General features: G+C 43.7%; 1 pseudogene; it reads right to left on the bottom strand.

Moving 5' to 3' along the window:
* Window positions 1-8,087: 8,087 nt before the first annotated feature.
* Window positions 8,088-8,205, bottom strand: LOC126292533 (5S ribosomal RNA; annotated as a pseudogene).
* Between the last annotated feature and the right edge of the window lie 11,658 nt (window positions 8,206-19,863).

The following is a 19,863-nucleotide window of genomic DNA, read 5'->3' as shown; positions in this document are numbered from 1 at the left end:
GTCCGACCAGGCGATATGATTCCAGTCATCAACACTCTAACGTCGGTGTTGATGGGCACAAGTGAGGCGTAAAGCTTTGTGTCGTGCAGTCATCAATGGCACACGAGTGGGCCTTCGGCTCCGAAAGCCCACATACTTCATGGCTTTGCTGAATGGTTCGCACGCTGATACTTGCTGATGGCCCAGCATTGAAATCTGCACCAGTTTGTGGAAGGTTTGCACTTCTGTCACGCTGCGCGGTTCTCTTCAGTCGTCGTTGGTCCCGTTCTTGCAGGATCTTTTTCCGGCCTCAGAGATGCTGGAGATTTGATGTTTTACTTGATTGCTGATATTCACGGTACAGTAGTGAAACGGTCGTATGCGAAAATCCCTACTTCAACGCTACCTCGGAGATGCTGCTTGCCATCGCTCGTGCGCCTAATATATCACCACGTTCAAACCCACTTACATCTAGATAACCTGCCATTGTAGCAGCAGTAACCGATCTAACAACCGCTCCAGTCTCTTTTTTTTTTATTGGCGTTGCCGACGGCAACGCCATATTCTGCCCGTTTACATACCTCTGTATTTCAATACGCATACCTATACGAGTTTCTTTGGCGCTTCACTGTACAGGGTGATTCAAAAAGAATACCACAACTTTAGGAATTTAAAACTCTGAAACGACAAAAGGCAGAGCTAAGCACTATCTGTCGGTGAATTAAGGGAGCTATAAAGTTTCACTTAGTTGTACATTTGTTCGCTTGAGGCGCTGTTGACTGGGCGTCAGCGTCAGTTGATGCTAAGATGGCGACCGCTCAACAGAAAGCTTTTTGTGTTATTGAGTACGGCAGAAGTGAATCGACGACAGTTGTTCAGCGTGCATTTCGAACGAAGTATGGTGTTAAACCTCCTGATAGGCGGTGCATTGAACGTTGGTATAAACAGTTTACAGAGAATGGGTGTTTTTGCAAAGGGAAAAGTTCGGGACGGCCGAGAACGAGTGATGAAAATGTAGCACGCATCCAGCAAGCATTTGTTCGCAGCCCAGGAAAATCGACTCGCAGAGCTAGCAGAGAGCTGCAAATTCCACAATCAACTGTATGGAGAGTGCTACGAAAAAGGTTAGTTATGAAACCTTATCGTCTGAAATTGGTTCAAGCACTGTCTGCAGCTGATAAGATTAAAAGAATCGATTTGTGTGATTTTATCCTTGCTCAAATGGAAACAGATGAATCTTTCGTTTCAAAGATTGTGTTTAGTGATGAAGCAACTTTCCACGCTAACGGGAAAGTCAACTGTCACAATGTCTGTATATGGGGCACTGAGAAACAAGTCAGTATAAACGTGACTCGCCTAAGGCTGAACGTTTTCTGTGCCATTTCAGCCAATAAAGTTTTTGGTCCTTTTTTCTTCAAAGGTAACTGGACTACAGTATCTGGAGATGTTAGAGAATTGGCTGTTCCCTCAGCTCGAACAAGAAGCACAACAATTCATATTTCAGCAGGATGGAGCACCACCACATTGGCACTTATCTGTCCGTAACTACCTGAACGTCCACTACCCGAGGCGATGGATCGGCCGCCAGGCAGCCCGTGACAGAGCACTTCATCACTGGCCTCCAAGAAGCCCTGATCTTACCCCCTGCGATTTTTTCTTATGGGGGTATGTTAAGGATATGGTGTTTCGGCCACCTCTCCCAGCCACCATTGATGATTTGAAACGAGAAATAACAGTAGCTATCCAAACTGTTACGCCTGATATGCTACAGGGAGTGTGGAACGAGTTGGAGTATCGGGTTGATATTGCTCGAGTGTCTGAAGGGGGCCATATTGAACATCTCTGAACTTGTTTTTGAGTGAAAAAAAACCTTTTTAAATACTCTTTGTAATTATGTATAACAGAAGGTTATATTATGTTTCTTTCATTAAATACACATTTTTAAAGTTGTGGTATTCTTTTTGAATCACCCTGTATTTAGTTGTTTTCTCCTCGCTCCACCTGCAGGTGGAATATGGCATGAAATAATTAGTTGTACATGGTACCCTCTGCCATACGCCATAGGGTGGGTTCCAGAGTATATATGTAGGTATTAGGAAACTTAAACTCGTCACATTCCCATTCAACCAGCTTTCGCTTATATTTTCCAATGTGGACAGGTATCCTTTTATTGAAGTGTTTCATATACTATGTCCTTAACACCGCATGCTTAATGCATAAATGGTGTGGCCTGACTGTGTTTTCAGACCAATTACAAATCGTTATAGTCATACTTCATTCAAGTCATTAGAATATCCCTGTCATTATTTTTATTGTTCTTACGATTTTACGCCCGAATTGTATTTGGAAATCTGCGTCAAAATTTTCGTGACATGTGCATATTGTCATCAACTAAGTTAATCATTTTCTTGAATTGTTTCTACGACCAACATTATGCTACTCAATCAGATGGTTCAAATGGCTCTAAGAACCGTGGGACTGAGGTCATCAGTCCTCTAGATTTACAACTACTTAAACCTGACTAACCTACGGACATCACACAAGCTCATGCCTGAAGCAGGATTCGAACCTGCAACCGTAGCAACTTCGTGGTTCCATACTGAAGCACCTAGAACCGCTCGGCAACAGCAGCCGGCGCTAATCAATCCATACGGCGTGTAATGCACTTTGGCGTACTGTTCATGCTTTTTCAGAACAGAAGGTGAGTCAGTTCCTATTGTTGCATCGTCATATATAAAGCGTGATTATGTTATGTTTTTTGCATTGGTAGTATGTGCTGGCAAAATGGGCTCAGAATGCCGCGCGGGATTAGCCGAGTGCTGCAGTCATGGACTGTGCGGCTGGTCCTGGCGGAGGTTCGAGTCCTCCCTAGGGCATGGGTGTGTGTGTTTGTCCCTAGGATCATTTAGGTTAAGTAGTGTGTAAGCTTAGGGACTGCTGACCTTAATTCCCATAAGATTTCACACACATTTGAACATTTTTTTGGCTCAGCATGTTCCCTGCACGCAGTTGAGCTATAAGTACAGTTTCTTACACACTGGTCACATAAATTCAGATTTATTTTGCATCTTTTTACGTTCATGTAAATTAGTTATTTACTACGCCCATTACGTCGTAAATACGTTGCGCAGAGTGAGTCTGTCCTTTTCGTGACCGTATTTCATTAGCAAAGCATTATTTCTGTTAGTGTCGGAGAACGGCCTACTGAACAACAGTGCATCAGTATTTACTTCATTTGCGAACTAACAATTGTAAGTATTAGTAGTTACAAAGTCCGCAGCTCGTGTCCCGCTGTAGCGTTCTCCCTTTTCGAGCACGGGGTCCTGGGTTCTATTCCCGGTGGGGTCAGGGATTTTCACATGCCCCGAGATGACGGGGTGTTTGCGTCGTCTCCATCATCATCATTACTTCCCATTACAGTCAGAGGAAGGCAACGTCAAACCACCTCCACTCGCACCTTGCCTAGTACGGCGGCGCAAGTCTCCCTCATCGTTCCCCTATGCTGTCAAGAAGCATGGGACTTCATTTCCATTTTCCAGTAGTAGTATGTTTTTGGGTTGATAAGTACCTCCAAGAACAAATGGCAGGAGTAAACCGTTAATGTTTATTTTCCGCAGTGCAGCAGGTCTGGTGCTGAAGTATGGATACGCAGACAAAACGGTTAGTCTATACTGACAGGTGTAGGCCACTAGTGGTGCAGTTATGGCCATGCAGGGATCGTCAGGTGGTAAAGTTCGCGACATGTTTGTGGAAAAACTGTTCCACAGAGAGAAAAACAACAACCACACTGATGTGCGTACATATTAAACTACCACATATAAAAATATCAACACTTACACCGTTGTACTCTGTATATGAAAGGGCATATGTAGGATTTACATTGTGTATTCCTCAGGTAAGAACATCATTGGCAGCTTACTATCTACACCTACAGCTACGTCTACATCATTACTCTGAAATTCATAGATTAAGTGTCTGGCAGTGGGCTCATCGAACCATATTTAAGCTACTTCTGCACCGTTTCACTCTCGAACAGCGTGCAGGCAAAACAAACACCTTAGTCCTTCCATTCGAGCCCTGATTTATTTCGTTGTGATGTAGGTGGGCGCCAACAGAATATTTTCGTGATAATTAGTTGAAACCCTCAGCTGCCGACAGGTGTTGTTGATATACCTCTATGGGGAGTGGTGAAAATGTGTGCCCCGCCCGGAACTCGAACCCGGGATCTCCTGCTTACATGGCAGACGCTCTATCCATCTGAGCCACCGAGGACACAGATGAATAGCGCGACTGCAGGGACTTATCTCGTGCACGCTTCCCGTGAGACCCACATTCCCAACTGTGCACAATCTACATACGTAATGCACCTAATAGATATTTGCCCAACCACTAATAACTCGTGCACACTAAGGTGAAGATTCCCGTAAGACTTCGGGCAAACTGTGCACGTTCGCACAGACGAAGGTCAATGGGTGGGTAGCCTTTAACTATGTATATGAAGACAGTAACCTCGAAAGAACAGATCCCATGATGACCCTGCAGCTTCTCTAGAATAAATGATAATTAGTTGAAACCCTCAGCTGCCGACAGGTGTTGTCGATATTTTCACACTCTGAGGAAAAAGTGGATGATTGAAACTTCATGAGAAGGTCCTTCAGCAGCGAAAAACATCTTTATTTTAATGACTGCCACCCTAATTCGTGTAACATATCCATGGCATTCTCTCCCCTAAATGGAGCTAAACGAGCAGCCCTTCTTGAACATGTTCGATGTCCTCCGTCAATTATATCTGATGGGATCCCACAGTGCACGCCATTAGTCCAGAAAATTGTGGACGAGTGTAGTGTAAGCAGTCTCTTTAGTAAACATGTTACACTTTCTAAGTGTTCTGCCAGTTAATCGCAGTCTTTGGTTTGCTTTCTCCACGACATTATGTATGTGCTCATTCCAGTTTAAGTTATTCTTAATTGTAATCCGTAAGCATTTAGTTCAGTTTACAACCTTCAGATATGTGTGATTTATCGTGTAACTGAAATTTAGCAGATTCTTTTTAGCGGTTATGTGGATGACATCACAGTTATGTGGATGACATCACAGTTTTTATGATTTAGAGTCAATTGCCACGTTTTGCACTCTACATAATTTTGCAATTTGTGTCTATCATCTCATGACGTTACGTGTCGCTAAATCATGGCATTATCTGCGGATAAACCAAGAGAATTGCTCAGATTGTCTGCTAAATAGTTTATGTTGATCAGGAGCAACAGAAGGTCTATAACACTCCCTTGAGGAACGCCAAACAGCACTTCTGTTTCACTAGAAGAGTGTCCGTCAATTATTACGAACTGTGACCTTTCTGATACGAAAACTCGAATACAGTCACACAAGTGAGACGATACACCATAGGCACGCAATTCATCTACATCTATATCTACATGGATACTCTACAAATCACATTTAAGTGCCTCGCAGAGGGTTCATCAAACCACCTTCAAAATTCTCTATTATTCGAATCTCGTATAGCGCGCGGAAAGAATGAGCAGCTGTATCTTTCCGTACGGGCTCTGATTTCCCTTATTTTATTTTTGTGATCGTTCCTCTCTATGTAGGCCGGTGTCAACAAAATATTTGCGCATTCGGAGGAGAAAGGTGGTGATTGGAATTTCGTGAGCAGATTCCGTCGCAACGAAAAACGCCATTCTTTTAATGATGTCCATGTATCATTTCTGTGACACTCTCTCCCATGTTTCGCGATAATACAAAATGTGCTGCCCTTCTTTGAACTTTTCCGATGTACTCCTTCAGTCCTAACTAGTAAAGTTCCCACACCGCGCAGCAGTACTGTAATGGACGACGGACAAGCGTAGTGTAGGCAGTCTCCTTAGTAGGTCTGTTACATTTTCTAAGTGTCCTGCCAATAAAACGCAGCCTTTGGTTAGCCTTCCCCACAACATTTTCTATGTGTTCTTTCCAAATTAAATTGTTCGTAATTGTAATACCTACGCATTTAGTTGAATTTACGGCTTTTAGATTACACTGAATTATCGTGTAGCCGAAGTTTAACGAGTTCCTTTTAGCACTCATGTGGATGACCACACACTTTTCGTTATTTAGGGTCAGCTGCCACTTTTCGCACCATTCAGATATCTTTTCTAAATCTTTTTGCAGTTGGTTTTGATCTTCTGAAACCTATATTAGTCGTCATCTGCAAACAACGGAAGACGGCTGCTCAGATTGTCTCCAAAATCATTAATATAGGTAATAAACAGAAAAGGGCCTATTACACTACATTGGGGAACGCCTGAAATCACTTCTGTTTTACTCGATGACTTTCCGTCAGTCACTATGAACTGTCACCTCTCTGACAGGAAATCGCAAATGCAGTCAGATAACTGAGACGATATTCCATAAGTATGCAATTTCACTACGAGGTCTCTTTTGTGTACAGTGTCAAAAGCTTTCCGGAAATCCAGGAATACGGAATCTGTCTGAAATCCATCGTCAATAGCACTCAACACTTCATGTGAATAAAGAGATAGTTGTGTTTCACAGAAACGGTGTTTTCTAAACCCATGTTGACTGTGTGTCAATAGACGGTTTCCTTCGAGGTAATTCATAATGTTCGAACATAATGTATGTCCTATAATCCTGCTGCATATTGACGTTAACGACATGGGCCTGTAATTTTGTGGGTTACTCCCACTACCTTTCTTGAATATTGGTGTCACCTGCGCAACTTTCCAGTCTTTGGGTACGGATCTTTCGTCGAGCGAATGGTTGTATATGACTGCTAAGTATGGAGCTAATGCATCAGCATACTCGGAACGAACCTAATAGGTATTCAGACTTGCTTTTATTAAGTGATTTAAGTTACTTCACTATTCCGAGGATATTTACTTCTGCGTCTGTCATGTTGGCAGCTGTTCTCGATTCGAATTCTGGAATATTTACTTCGTATTCTTTTGTGAAGGCATTTCGGGAGGCTGTGTTTAGTAACTAGGCGTTGGCAGCACTGTCTTCGATAGTGTCTCCATTGCCATCGCATAGAGAAGGCATTGATTGTTTCTTGTCGCTAACATACTTCACATACGACCAGAATCAATAGGAGTTCGATTGTGAGGATCGATGTTAAAAATATGGAATCGTTTTGACGTCCCCTGGCAGCAGTAGTCCTTGCTTCGTGAGAATAAAGAGTTAGTTGTGCTTCACAAGTACGACATTTTCTGAATCCGTGTTGGCTATTTGTCAATAAATCGGTTTCTTGGAGGTGATTCATAATATTCGAGCCGAGTATATGTTCCAAAATCCTGCTGCAAGTCGATGTTAGTGATATGCATGTGTTGGTTCAAATGGCTCTGAGAACTATGGGACTTAACTTCTGAGGTTATCAGTCCCCTATAACTAAGAACTGCTTAAGCCTAACTAACCTAAGGACATCACACACATCCATGCCCGAGGCAGGATTCGAACCTGCGACCGTAGCGCTCGCGTGGTTCCAGACTGTAGCGCATAGAACCGCTCGACCACTCCGGCCGGCGATATGCATGTGTAATTCAGTGGATTACCCCCATTTCCTTTCTCGGGTATTGGTGTGATTTGTGCGACTGTCCAGTCTCTGGGTACGAATCTGTAGACTAGCGAGAGGTTGTATACGACTCCTAAGTGTGGAGGTATTGTATCAACATACTCTGAAAGGAACCTTACTGGTATACAACCTGGACCGAAAGCCTTGTCTTTCTTCAATGATTTAAACTGCTTCGCTAAACCAAGGATATCTACTAAGTTACTCAAGCTGGCAGTTGTTCTTGATTCGAATTCTGAGGTGTTTGTTGCGTTTGCTTTTGTAAAAGAAGTTCAGAAAACTGTCTTTCGTATGCTGTAGTGTTACTGTTATCAATAAAAAAGAGCACTCCATCTTCAGGCCAGAAAGAGCCCATCTGGATCATCCGACCGCCGTGTCACCCTCAGATGAGGATGCGGATAGCAGGGGCGTGTGGTCAGCACACCGCTCTCCTTGTCGTTGTGATGGTTTTCTTTGACCGGAGCCGCTACTATTCGGTAGAGTAGCTCCTCATTTGGCATCAAGAGGCTGAGTGCACTCCGAAAAATGGCAACAGCGCATGGCGGCCCTGATAGTCACCCATCAAAGTGCTGGCCACGCCCGACAGCGCTTAACTTTGGTGATCTCACGGGAACCGGTGTATCCACTGCGGCAGGGCCGTTGCCTATTGTTGTCAATAACATCAGCATTATTATCGCGCAGTGAAGGTATTGATAGCGCCTTGCCACTGACGTACCATACGCGCATCCAGAACCTCTCTGGGTTTTCTGCCAGGTTTCGAGCAGAGTTTCGCTGTGGAAGCTATTAGAAGAATCTAACATTGAAGTTCAAGCTATAGTTCGAGCTTGTGTAAAACTCCGCCAATCTTGGGGATTTTGCGTTCTTTTAGATTTGGAACACTTATTTCGTCTCTTCTGCAATAGTGCTCTCAACTGATGGAAAAATCTTCTCGCGTTGACAGCTGAGTCAATGTTCTCCAGCAACGTTTCAGCAAGTTTTTTACTTGCCATCATCAGGCGAAGTGTCGGGTTAACGTCTCGTCCGGATCTTTACAGCCGCTGGAACAGGAGCTTCTCTGCATCCTCGCCAATCAGGCGCGAGCAGATTGTACATGTAGCGCTCCGAGAGTGTCGCCTTGGATATCGGTACGTGGACGATACTTTCGCGGTCTGGCAGCGTGCCGGAATTTCTCAATCATCCGAACAGCATACACAAGAACATTTAAGATGACAATGGAATTGGAAGAAAACAGGTACCTATCCTTCATCGATATCCTAGTAAAGAAGAAAACTGGTGGCACCCTGGGACAATCGGTCTAACGAAAGAAAAACACACAGACCTGTACCTCAACGCCAACAGCTGCCATCACCCAGCACAACGGAAATCCGTGTTCACTACCATTATCCGCAGAGCTCATGATAAAAAAAGGCGACGACAGTTTATCTACCGAGATTCAGCACCTGAAGGAAACCTTACAGAAGAATGGCAACACCGAAACGCAGATTGGACGCGCTCTCAAGAAGAGTAGAAGAAGAAGGAGGACCTTCAGGAAGAAGAGAACAGAAAAGGTCTGGCGTTCCTCCCGTAAGCAAGGCCGCCCACGGTCGAGATTGCCAGGACACCATCTTCCGTCCTCCAGTGAAAATCAGAAATATGCTCGCCTCAATGAAGGACAACTTGCGTCTAAGAACAACGGGTGTCTACAGCACATTTACTGTGAATGTGGAGAACAGTATATTGGACAGACGCAGCGCTGAATCACACACCGCATCTCTGAACATGTGAGAAGCGTTCGCCTCGGACAAAAGGAAAAAAAACCGCGGTAGCGGAGCACGGCCTCAGTAAAGAACACACATTTAAAGTTGAGGAAACCAAGAGACTGTGTAGAGCGAAAGGTTTCTGGGACTCAGTAATTAAAGAGAGAGTGGAGATACGGGTCAGTGATAACCTGGTCAACCGGGATAGTGGCTTCCAACTATGCACCGCGTGGTAGCAATATCAAGAATAAGCCGAGAGCGCACCGATGGAGGCAGATCGGAGCCGGCAGATGGAATAAACAGGCCGCTGAAGGTGGCAGGGGCAAAGTACAGGGAGCGAAAGGATATTTACAATTTGTACAGAAACCAGATGGCAGTCATAAGAGTCGAGGGGCATGAAAGGGAAGCAGTAGTTGGGAAAGGAGTGAGACAGGGTTGTAGCCTCTCCCCGATGTTATTCAATCTGTATATTGAGCAAGCAGTAAAGGAAACAAAAGAAAAATTTGGCGTAGGTATTAAAATCCATGGAGAAGAAATAAAAACTTTGAGGTTTGCCGATGACATTGTAATTCTGTCAGAGACGGCAAAGGACTTGGAAGAGCAGTTGAACGGAATGGACAGTGTCTTGAAAAGAGGATATAAGATGACCATCGACAAAAGCAAAACGAGGATAATGGAATGTAGTCAAATTAAATCGGGTGATGCTGGGGGAATTAGATTAGGAAATGAGACACTTAAAGTAGTAAAGGAGTTTTGCTATTTAGGAAGTAAAATAACTGATGATGGTCGAAGTAGAGAGGATATAAAATGTAGACTGGCAATGGCAATGAAAGCGTTTCTCAAGAAGAGAAATTTGTTAACATCGAATATAGATTTATGTATCAGGAAGTCGTTTATGAAAGTATTTGTTTGGAGTGTAGCCATGTATGGAAGTGAAACATGGACAATAACTAGTTTGGACAAGAAGAGAATAGAAGCTTTTGAAATGTGTTGCTACAGAAGAATGCCGAAGATTAGATGGGTAGATCACATAACTAATGAGGAGGTATTGAACAGAACTGGCGAAAAGAGAAATTTGTGGCACAACTTCACAAGAAGAAGGGATCGGTTGGTAGGACATATTCTGAGGCATCAAGGGATCACCATTGTAGTATTGGAGGGCAGTGTGGAGGGTAAAAATCGTAGAGGGAGACCAAGAGATGAATACACTAAACATATTCAGAAGAATGTTGGATGCAGTAGGCACTGGGAGATGAAGAAGCTTGCACAAGGTAGAGTAGCATGGAGAGCTGCACAAACCAGTCTCAGGACTGAAGACCACAACAACAACAACAACAACAACAACAACAACGAATCAGCAGAACTAATTGGCTCCCGGTTAAAAATTAAGAATCTTCTGCAACCAGGAACACATTACTGGCTCTGAGCACTATGAGACTTAATATCTATGATCATCAGTCCCCTAGAACTTAGAACTACTGAAAGCTAACTAACCTAAGGACATCACACAACACCCAGGCATCACGAGGCAGGGAAAATCCCTGACCCCGCCGGGAATCGAACCCGTGAATCCGGGCGTTGGAAGCGAGAACGCTACCACACGACCACGAGCTGCGTACAACACATTACTCATGGTACAGACATAGAGAGAAAGTATTAATTCATTTATTCTCACAGGACGAGTTAATGCACTTCTATGGCACTGAACAAGATCCTGCATAGTGGATACTTGTCTAGACTCGTCAATGAAGAATCTGACAGGCGTCTTACTGCATAACAGAAATGTGTATGGTGCATTGTTTTGGCCCATTCAGTTGCAAAATTTGAAGAAGATGGGTTGTTAAATGAGTGTGAAAGTCCACATGCTACACTCATATATCGATAACTTTTCGGAAATTTGTGACATTATATTGAAGGGCAGCGTGATCGTTTTAGCCGAGATACTAAGAGGAGGTACCAGTGCACTGGACAGCAGCTATATTCGCCGAATGCTGTTGGATGTTGAAGAGGGACAGTCATCACATACATCCGGCTGGAGTGGCAGAGCGGTTCTAGACGCTAGAGTTTGGAACAGAGCGACCGCTACGGTCGCAGGTTCGAATCCTGCCTCGGGCATGGAGTGTGTGATGTCGTTAGGTTAGTTAGGTTTAAATAGTTCGAAGTTCTAGCGGATTGATGAGCTTAGATGTTAAGCCCCATAGTGCTCAGAGCCATTGGAACCATCATATACAAGGATCTGCAAGGTAGTAAACGAAAAGAAAGTTGAAGTATTTATGGAACACTGTGGAATTCTTGTTTTTACACAAGGTAGTCAAGAAACAAATTAGGGGAGTTCTGAGGAGCATTTTTTAAATTTATTTATTTTTTAAATGTGTTTTGATTAAAAACTCACCTTGTGCGAAATGGTGTTAGAATATATTTCTGGGCTCAGAAGCGAAAATCGTCAAAATAATTCTTCTTATTTTATGTAAAAACCTGACGTGATAGACAAAACCGCCTAGTTATTTATGGAATCAGGATAAAAATTGATTCAAGAACACCTGATTAAAAAAATTCCACTGAAAAATCGTTTCAAAATGCGACAATTGTATGAGTTGGGTACCTATGTGTTCAGTAACTTTACCATCTAAGATGGGGTGTCGGTGAAAGGAACCAATTCTTCATTTATTCGGGTTGTGTAACCTCTACCCATTCTAACTCACAGGAACTATCTATTTCAACTTCACTACAGAATAAACTAATTCTGACAGCAATAAATACTGTACCGCTAAATGTACCGAACCTAACCTTTCCGAACTCGGTTAATTACTTTGTAAGAATTTCGGCTGTACTTATATCCGCCTTTAGCCACCTTATTGTTTTTCTTTTAGTCTTCTCACTGGTTTTCTGACGGATTTCTTCCTGTGCCAACTTCTTATCTCAGAGTAGCATTTACAACATAATTCCCCAATTATTTGCTGGATGTATTCCAATCTCTCTCTTCCTCTAGAGTTTTTGTCCTCCACACTCCCTCTAGTACCATGGACATTATTCCCTCATGTTTTGACAGATGTCGTATCATCCTGTCCCTTCCCCTTGTCAGTGTTTTCCACATATTCCTTCCCTCCCCGATTCTGTGCAGAACTTCCCCATTCCGTATCTTATAAGTCCACATAACTTTCAACATTCGTCTGTAACACCACATCTCAAATATTATGATTCTCTTCTGTTCCGGTTTTCCCACAGTCCATGTTCCACTACCCTACAATGCTGTGCTCCAAACGTATATTCTCAGAAGATTCTTCCGCAAATTATGGCCTATGTTTGATACTAGGAGCCTTGCTCTGTCCATCATTGGTTATTTTGCTGCCTAGAAAGTAGAATTGCTTAACTTGATCTACTTCGTGACCATAAAGCCTGACGTTAAGTTTCTCTCTGTTCTCATTTATGCTATTTCTCGTTTCTTTTGTCTTTCTTCGATTTACTCTCAGTCTATACTCTGTACTGATCAGACAGGCAGCAGATCATGTAATTATTTTTCGCGTTCACTCAGGATAGGAATGTCATCAGCGAATCGTATCATTGATACCATTTCACCTTTAACTTTAAACACACTCATGAACCTTTCATCATTTCTTCTTCGATGTACGGATCGAACAGTAGGAGCGAAAGACTACATTCCTGTCTTACACTCTTTTCAATCCGAGCACTTCTTTCTTGGTCGTCCACTCTTCTTATTCCGTCTTGGCTCTTGTACATTTTGTATATTACCAAATTCACCCTATAGCTTACCATGATTTTCCTCAGAATATAGAACACTTTGTTCCACCCTTACTTAGTGGAACACTTTTTTCAGATCGACAAATTCTATGAACGTGTCTTGCTTGTTTTCCAGTCTTGCCACCATTATTAACCGCAACATCAGAAATGCCTCTCTAGTGCCTTTACCTTTTCTAAAACTAAACTGATCGACATCTAGCACATCCTCAATTTCTTTTCCATTCCTCTGCGTATTATTCTTGTTAGCAACTTGTATGCATTACCTGTTCGTTGATTGTGCAGCAATTATCGCAATTATCAGCTCTTGCAGTCTTCGGAATTTTCTGAAAGTCAGATGATACGTCTCCAGATCTATACTGGGTGATCAAAAAGTCAGTATAAATATGAAAACTTAATAAACCACGGAATAATGTAGATAGAGAGGTAAAAATTGCCAAACATGCTTCGAATGACATGGGGTTTTACTAGAACAAAAAAAGAACAGAGTTCACAAAGTGTCTGACAGATCGCGCTGGACTGCAAAACTGCCGTGACGGGTGAGAGGTACGCCGATATGTCACAGAATCGCATCATCCCCAGCTGATAAACACCTCTTGGAACGTACGATGTTTATGCAGGATGGGGCTCCACCCCATATTGCTAGACGCGTGAAAAATCTCTTGCGCGCGTCGTTTGGTGATGATCGTGTGCTCAGCCGCCACTTTCGTCATGCTTGGCCACCCAGGTCCCCAGACCTCAGTCTGTGCGATTATTGGCTTTGGGAAGTCGCAAGTGTACCGTGTTCGATCGACAATGCCTCACCATAACTCCGGACATGTTTTACAGTGCTGTTCACAACACTATTCCTCGACTACAGCTATTGTGGTGGAAATATCGAGCATTTCCTGTAAAGAACATCATCTTTGCTTTGTCTTACTTTGTTATGCTAATTATTGCTATTCTGATAGATGGTGCGCCATCTGCCGGACACTTTCTGAACTTTAGTATTTTTCGGTTCTAATAAAACCGCATGTCATTCCAAGAATGTGTGTCAATTTTTACCTATCTATCTGCATTATTCCGTGATTTATTCTGTTTTCAAGTTTATACTGACTTTTGGGTCACCCTGTACATTCTACACACCAACATGATTAGTCGTTATGTCGCCACTTCCCCCAATAGTTTTAGAACTTCTGATGGAATATTATCAATCCGTCCTGCTTTATTTGATCTTAAGTCCTCCAAAGCTCTCTAAAATTATGATTCTAATACTGGATACCTATCGATTCCTACACTCCTGGAAATGGAAAAAAGAACACATTGACACCGGTGTGTCAGACCCACCATACTTGCTCCGGACACTGCGAGAGGGCTGTACAAGCAATGATCACACGCACGGCACAGCGGACACACCAGGAACCGCGGTGTTGGCCGTCGAATGGCGCTAGCTGCGCAGCATTTGTGCACCGCCGCCGTCAGTATCAGCCAGATAGTGGGCATGCGGGAGGCCGGGTGGACGTACCGCCGAATTGCTCAACACGTGGGGCGTGAGGTCTCCACAGTACATCGATGTTGTCGCTAGTGGTCGGCGGAAGGTGCACGTGCCCGTCGACCTGGGACCGGACCGCAGCGACGCACGGATGCACGCCAAGACCGTAGGATCCTACGCAGTGCCGTAGGGGACCGCACCGCCACTTCCCAGCAAATTAGGGACACTGTTGCTCCTGGGGTAACGGCGAGGACCATTCGCAACCGTCTCCATGAAGCTGGGCTACGGTCCCGCACACCGTTAGGCCGTCTTCCGCCCCAACATCATGCGGCCCGCCTCCAGTGGTGTCGCGACAGGCGTGAATGGAGGGACGAATGGAGACGTGTCGTCTTCAGCGATGAGAGTCGCTTCTGCCTTGGTGCCAATGATGGACGTATGCGTGTTTTGCTCCGTGCAGGTGAACGCCACAATCAGGACTGGATACGACCGAGGCACACAGGGCCAACACTTGGCATCATGGTGTGGGGAGCGATCTCCTACACTGGCCGTACACCTCTGGTGAGCGTCGAGGGGACACTGAATAGTGCACGGTACATCCAAACCGTCATCGAACCCATCGTTCTACCATTCCTAGACCGGCAAGGGAACTTGCTGTTCCAACAGGACAATGCACGTCTGCATGTATCCCGTGCCACCCAACGTGCTCTAGAAGGTGTAAAACTACCCTGGCCAACAAGATCTCCAGATCTGTCCCCCATTGAGCATGTTTGGGACTGGATGAAGCGTCGTCTCACGCGGTCTGCACGTCCAGCACGAACGCTGGTCCAACTGAGGCGCCAGGTGGAAATGGCATGGCAAGCCGTTCCACAGGACTACATCCAGCATCTCTACGATCGTCTCCATGGGAGAATAGCAGCCTGCATTGCTGCGAAAGGTGGATATACACTGTACTAGTGCCGACATTGTGCATGCTCTGTTGCCTGTGTCTATGTGCCTGTGGTTCTGTCAGTGTGATCATGTGATGTATCTGACCCCAGGAATGTGTCAATAAAGTTTCCCCTTCCTGGGACAATGCATTCACAGTGTTCTTATTTCAATTTCCAGGAGTGTATTTGCGTAAGGGTTAGATTTCTGTCGCTTTGAACGATTCTCTTCAGTCGTCGTTGGTCCCGTTGTTGCAGGATCCTTTTCCGGCCTCAGCGATGCCGGAGATTTGATGTTTTAGCGCATTCCTGATATTCACGGTACACTCGCGAAATGGTCGTACGGGAAAATGCTCACTTCATCGCCACCTCGGAGTGAAGTATTTCATCGCTCGTGCGCCGACTGTGATACGACGTCAACCTTACCTAAATCTTGATAACCTGGCACTGTAGCAGCAGTAACCGATCTAACAACTGCGCCAGACACTTGTTGTCTTATAGTCGTTGCCGAGCACAACGCCGGACTCTGCCCGTTTACACTGTATTAGAATACGCGTGCCTGTACCTGTTTCTTTGGCGCTCCAGTGTATAAAGCTGACAGTAGTAAATAAGATGTTACGCAATTGTACTGGACCGGAAAAAGGCAATAATCGGTCGCATGGTAGTGGATGTCATTCTGCTCATTAGCGATTCATTTCAGTTTTTACGATGTCTTCGTTTTGCGGCACAGGCCGACTGCTACCGCATTTTAGAACGTTGATTTAGTAACGATGGCAGCGACAAAAAACGAGTGAAAGGAAGCGTCTTACGTAACTGGACACTCTTTGAAGCCAGCTGCACGACTCACCACCGGACCTTTCTTTGCAACTGCACTGTTACAGATCAGACTACAAATTATGTGCATCTGAAACCGACTTACTTAAAACAAAGTGAGTGTGTAAATTGCCCACCTAATTCTCATACTTGGGTGCCTCTAGCGAACGAGACTGATGTCTGAAATACTGCCCTGTGATACAGACAAGAGGGAGATTAAGTCAGTAATTAAATCATTGAAGACTAAAGGACTCTCATGATTATGATGGAGTGTCCAACAGAATATTAAACTACTGTGCTGTACATTTCGCCCTGTATTTAGCCATATTTATGATTTTTCCTTCAGGAATGGTCAGTTTCCTGAGCGATTAAAGTACTCAGTAGTAAAGCCGCCTTATAAAAAGTGAAAAAGGGATAATGCAGATAATTTTAGACCTATTTCTAAGCCATCAGTGTTTGCAAAAGTTAATCATTTTATATCACACGATTTGCTATCAAATGTACAGTTCGGCTTTAGAAGTCAAACTGAAAATGCTATGTTCTCTTTTCTCTGTGAGATACTAGATGGGTTAAACAATAGGTTTCGAACGTTGGGATCTTTCTTGATTTCACTAAGGCATTTGATTATGTTGATCACAAAATATTGCTCCAGAAGTTTGACCATTACGGAATACTGGGAGTAGCTCAGAATTGGTTCACCTCTTACTTTAGCAACAGGCAGCAAAAGGTCATTTTTCGGAATGCTGAGAACAGCTATGATGTGGGATCTGAGTGGGGTACTGTCAAGTGGGGGGTGCCCCAGGGATCAGTGTTGGGGCCGCTCCTGTTCCTTATTTATATAAATGATATGCTCTCTAGTATTATAGGTAACTCCAAAATATTTCTATTTTGACACTAGCTTGGTAGTAAAAGATGTTGTGTGCAACATTGACTCGGTTTCAAGTAGTGCAGTACATGACCTCAGTTCATGGCTTGTAGAAAATAAACTAACGTTAAATCACAGTAGGACTCTGTTTCTACAGTTTCTAACACACAAATCAACAAAACGGGCATATGATTAGTGAAACTGAACACTTCAAATTCCTAGGAGTTCAGATAGATAGTAATCTGTCGTGGAAAGCCCACGTTCAGGATCTTGTTCAAAGACTTAATAGTGCCATTTTTACTACTTGAACGGTATCAGAAGTGAGTGATCGTTGGACACGAAAATTTGTCTACTTTGTTTATTTTCATTCGCTTATGTAGTATGGTATTATATTCAGGGCTAACTCTTCCCATTCTAAAACTATATTTTTGGCTCGGAAACGGGCGGTTCGGGTAATAAGTGGTGTAAGTTCACTAACCATTCCTTACAATCATTTGTTGTTACCAATATTAGCTGATTCCCAAGAATAAGCAGCTTTCACTCAGTTAATACTCGGCAGAAATCAAACCAGCATTTGGATCGGATTTCTTTACCTCTTTTGCAAAAAGGTGTGCAGTATACTGCTGCATCCATTTTCAATAAGCTACCACTCGAGTTCAAAAATCTTAGCAGTAATCCACGCGCTGTCAAATCGAAACTGAAGAGTTTCATCATTGTCACTCTTATTTTGTCGAGGTGTTCCTTGAAAAATTAAGCTGATTTTTTTATTGTATTGTTGATTGGGTTTATTTAAACTTATGGACTGACTTTTTTCGGGTTCATAAACATTTATTTTTATCTATTATTACTTTCATGTTGTAATTTCATGTACTGACACGTTCCATGACCTTGGAGATTTGCTCATCAATGTGGTCCTACGGAACTTGACGTGTAAATAGATACATAAATAAATAAAACGACAGCTGCACGATATCAGCTAAGGGGGGTGTTCAATTGTACGGCAAAGCTAGAACCAAAGAAGCGCATTCATGTAGTCGGCCCTTGTGGCAGCGCCCAAACGCAAACCCAGAGCTCGCGGGATCGATTTCCAGCCATGCCATGGACATTTTCGGGCTGCCTTTAATCTGGCCTTCATTTCACTCCAGTGTGAGGAGTAGTCGCTGACGGCTCGTGGTTCGGATTCCACATTAAACTGTTTGTCCCCTTTCCCCGTTAGCATTACTGGGCTACGAGAGTGACACGTAGGTCGCTAAGGTGGCGCAAAATTGATACACTCCCACCCTGCCACGAAATTTTTATCACATTATCTACATTTGTGTCCTTACAGCTACTGGATCTGGGTTGATAAGTGACCAAATGGTCCAATCAGTCGTCAGTCAGATAGATTTAAAAGTTAAATAGTAAGTAGATACCTGCAATAAAAATTCGTCTTCAAAATAAACAATAATGAGTACTACACAGTTGTCAAGCGGAAGTTGTTTTTTTTTTATGAGGCTGAGACACTCACTTCAAACAGAGACCCGAAGTAAACTGAAGGACGAACATAGAGCGTGTAGCGGCTTGTTGGTGATTGAGAACAGTCTACTGAACAACATTACTGAGCCGTGGAGGCTCGGTTTGCTGGCCTAACTACCTCTGGCACAGGTATCGATACTCATCTCTATTATGACTTATCTTTGGCTTTCCTGGTTGAGGTGAGGAGTCTCGGCGCGGCGGTTCAAATGGTCCAAATGGCTCTGAGCACTATGGGACTTAACATCTGAGGTAATCAGTCCCCTAGTACTTAGAACTACTTAAACCTACCTAACCTAAGGACATCACACACATCCATGACCGAGGCAGGATTCGAACCTGCGACCGTCGGCGCGACGGATTGTGTTGTGAACGGCACGTGGCGGATGGAGAAGGCCCGGAGCAGCAGCGTCTTGCGGCGGGTTTTGGTTGGGCAGATTTGGGATGGACGACGCATGTTCCCAGCCGTATCGCCGAGCGACTCATCGAATATTGGGCAGCCGCTACAGAAGGTGAAGGAGGTCATGCTCTGGAGCTCTGGTGACGGCGGCCTCCTTCTTTCATTTGAAGAGGGGTTAAAAGGATAAATCACGTCGGGGAGAGTGCACTGTAACATACTGCCTTGGGATGTTCTGGACGTGTGGTTTTATTGTTTAAAGAAAAATTGGCGCAATATTACTGTCTTGTTCAGTGACTAATATGTATTTGTTTGTTCTGCAGTGTGCCTTGGTTTGAGAGAGTCCAGTGGTTGTTAGTGCGTCTTCTTTGAAGCCACTAGTTTTTGTTGACAGGTAAACCGCTTGGGAAACGATGTTATAAATTGAAGTGGTAGCACCGGTGAGTGGCACTGTACCCGGTGGCTATGTCATGTTACTGTATCAGGTACTGGGTATGAATTTGAAATCTAATTGTTTTTTAGTAAAGTGTATTTGTTGTAACCTACGTTGATATGTTTTAGTCATAATTGAGTTACTTAGGGCTACTACTGAGTGAAATTTTCTGCCATACTTAAGGGTTTAACTGCAAGTACTCTCTACCTGCACCTTGTCGGTTACAAGTACTCTCTTATCATCCTACCTAGACAAAGGCGTATGTATTTATTGTGTTCGACCAAATCCATTGTAATTATCTCTGTCAATCTTAGCGAGTTTCCTGTGATCTGGTTAAAAGCCTTGTGAAGGTATATATATTTAGGGTGTCCCATTTATCTTGACCACCCTAAATAA

The sequence above is a fragment of the Schistocerca gregaria genome, chromosome 9, assembly GCF_023897955.1.
Source record: "Schistocerca gregaria isolate iqSchGreg1 chromosome 9, iqSchGreg1.2, whole genome shotgun sequence".
NCBI classification, from domain to species: Eukaryota; Metazoa; Arthropoda; class Insecta; order Orthoptera; family Acrididae; genus Schistocerca; species Schistocerca gregaria.
Note: the sequence above shows the minus strand (reverse complement) of the source record. Positions and strands in the feature narration are given on the sequence as shown.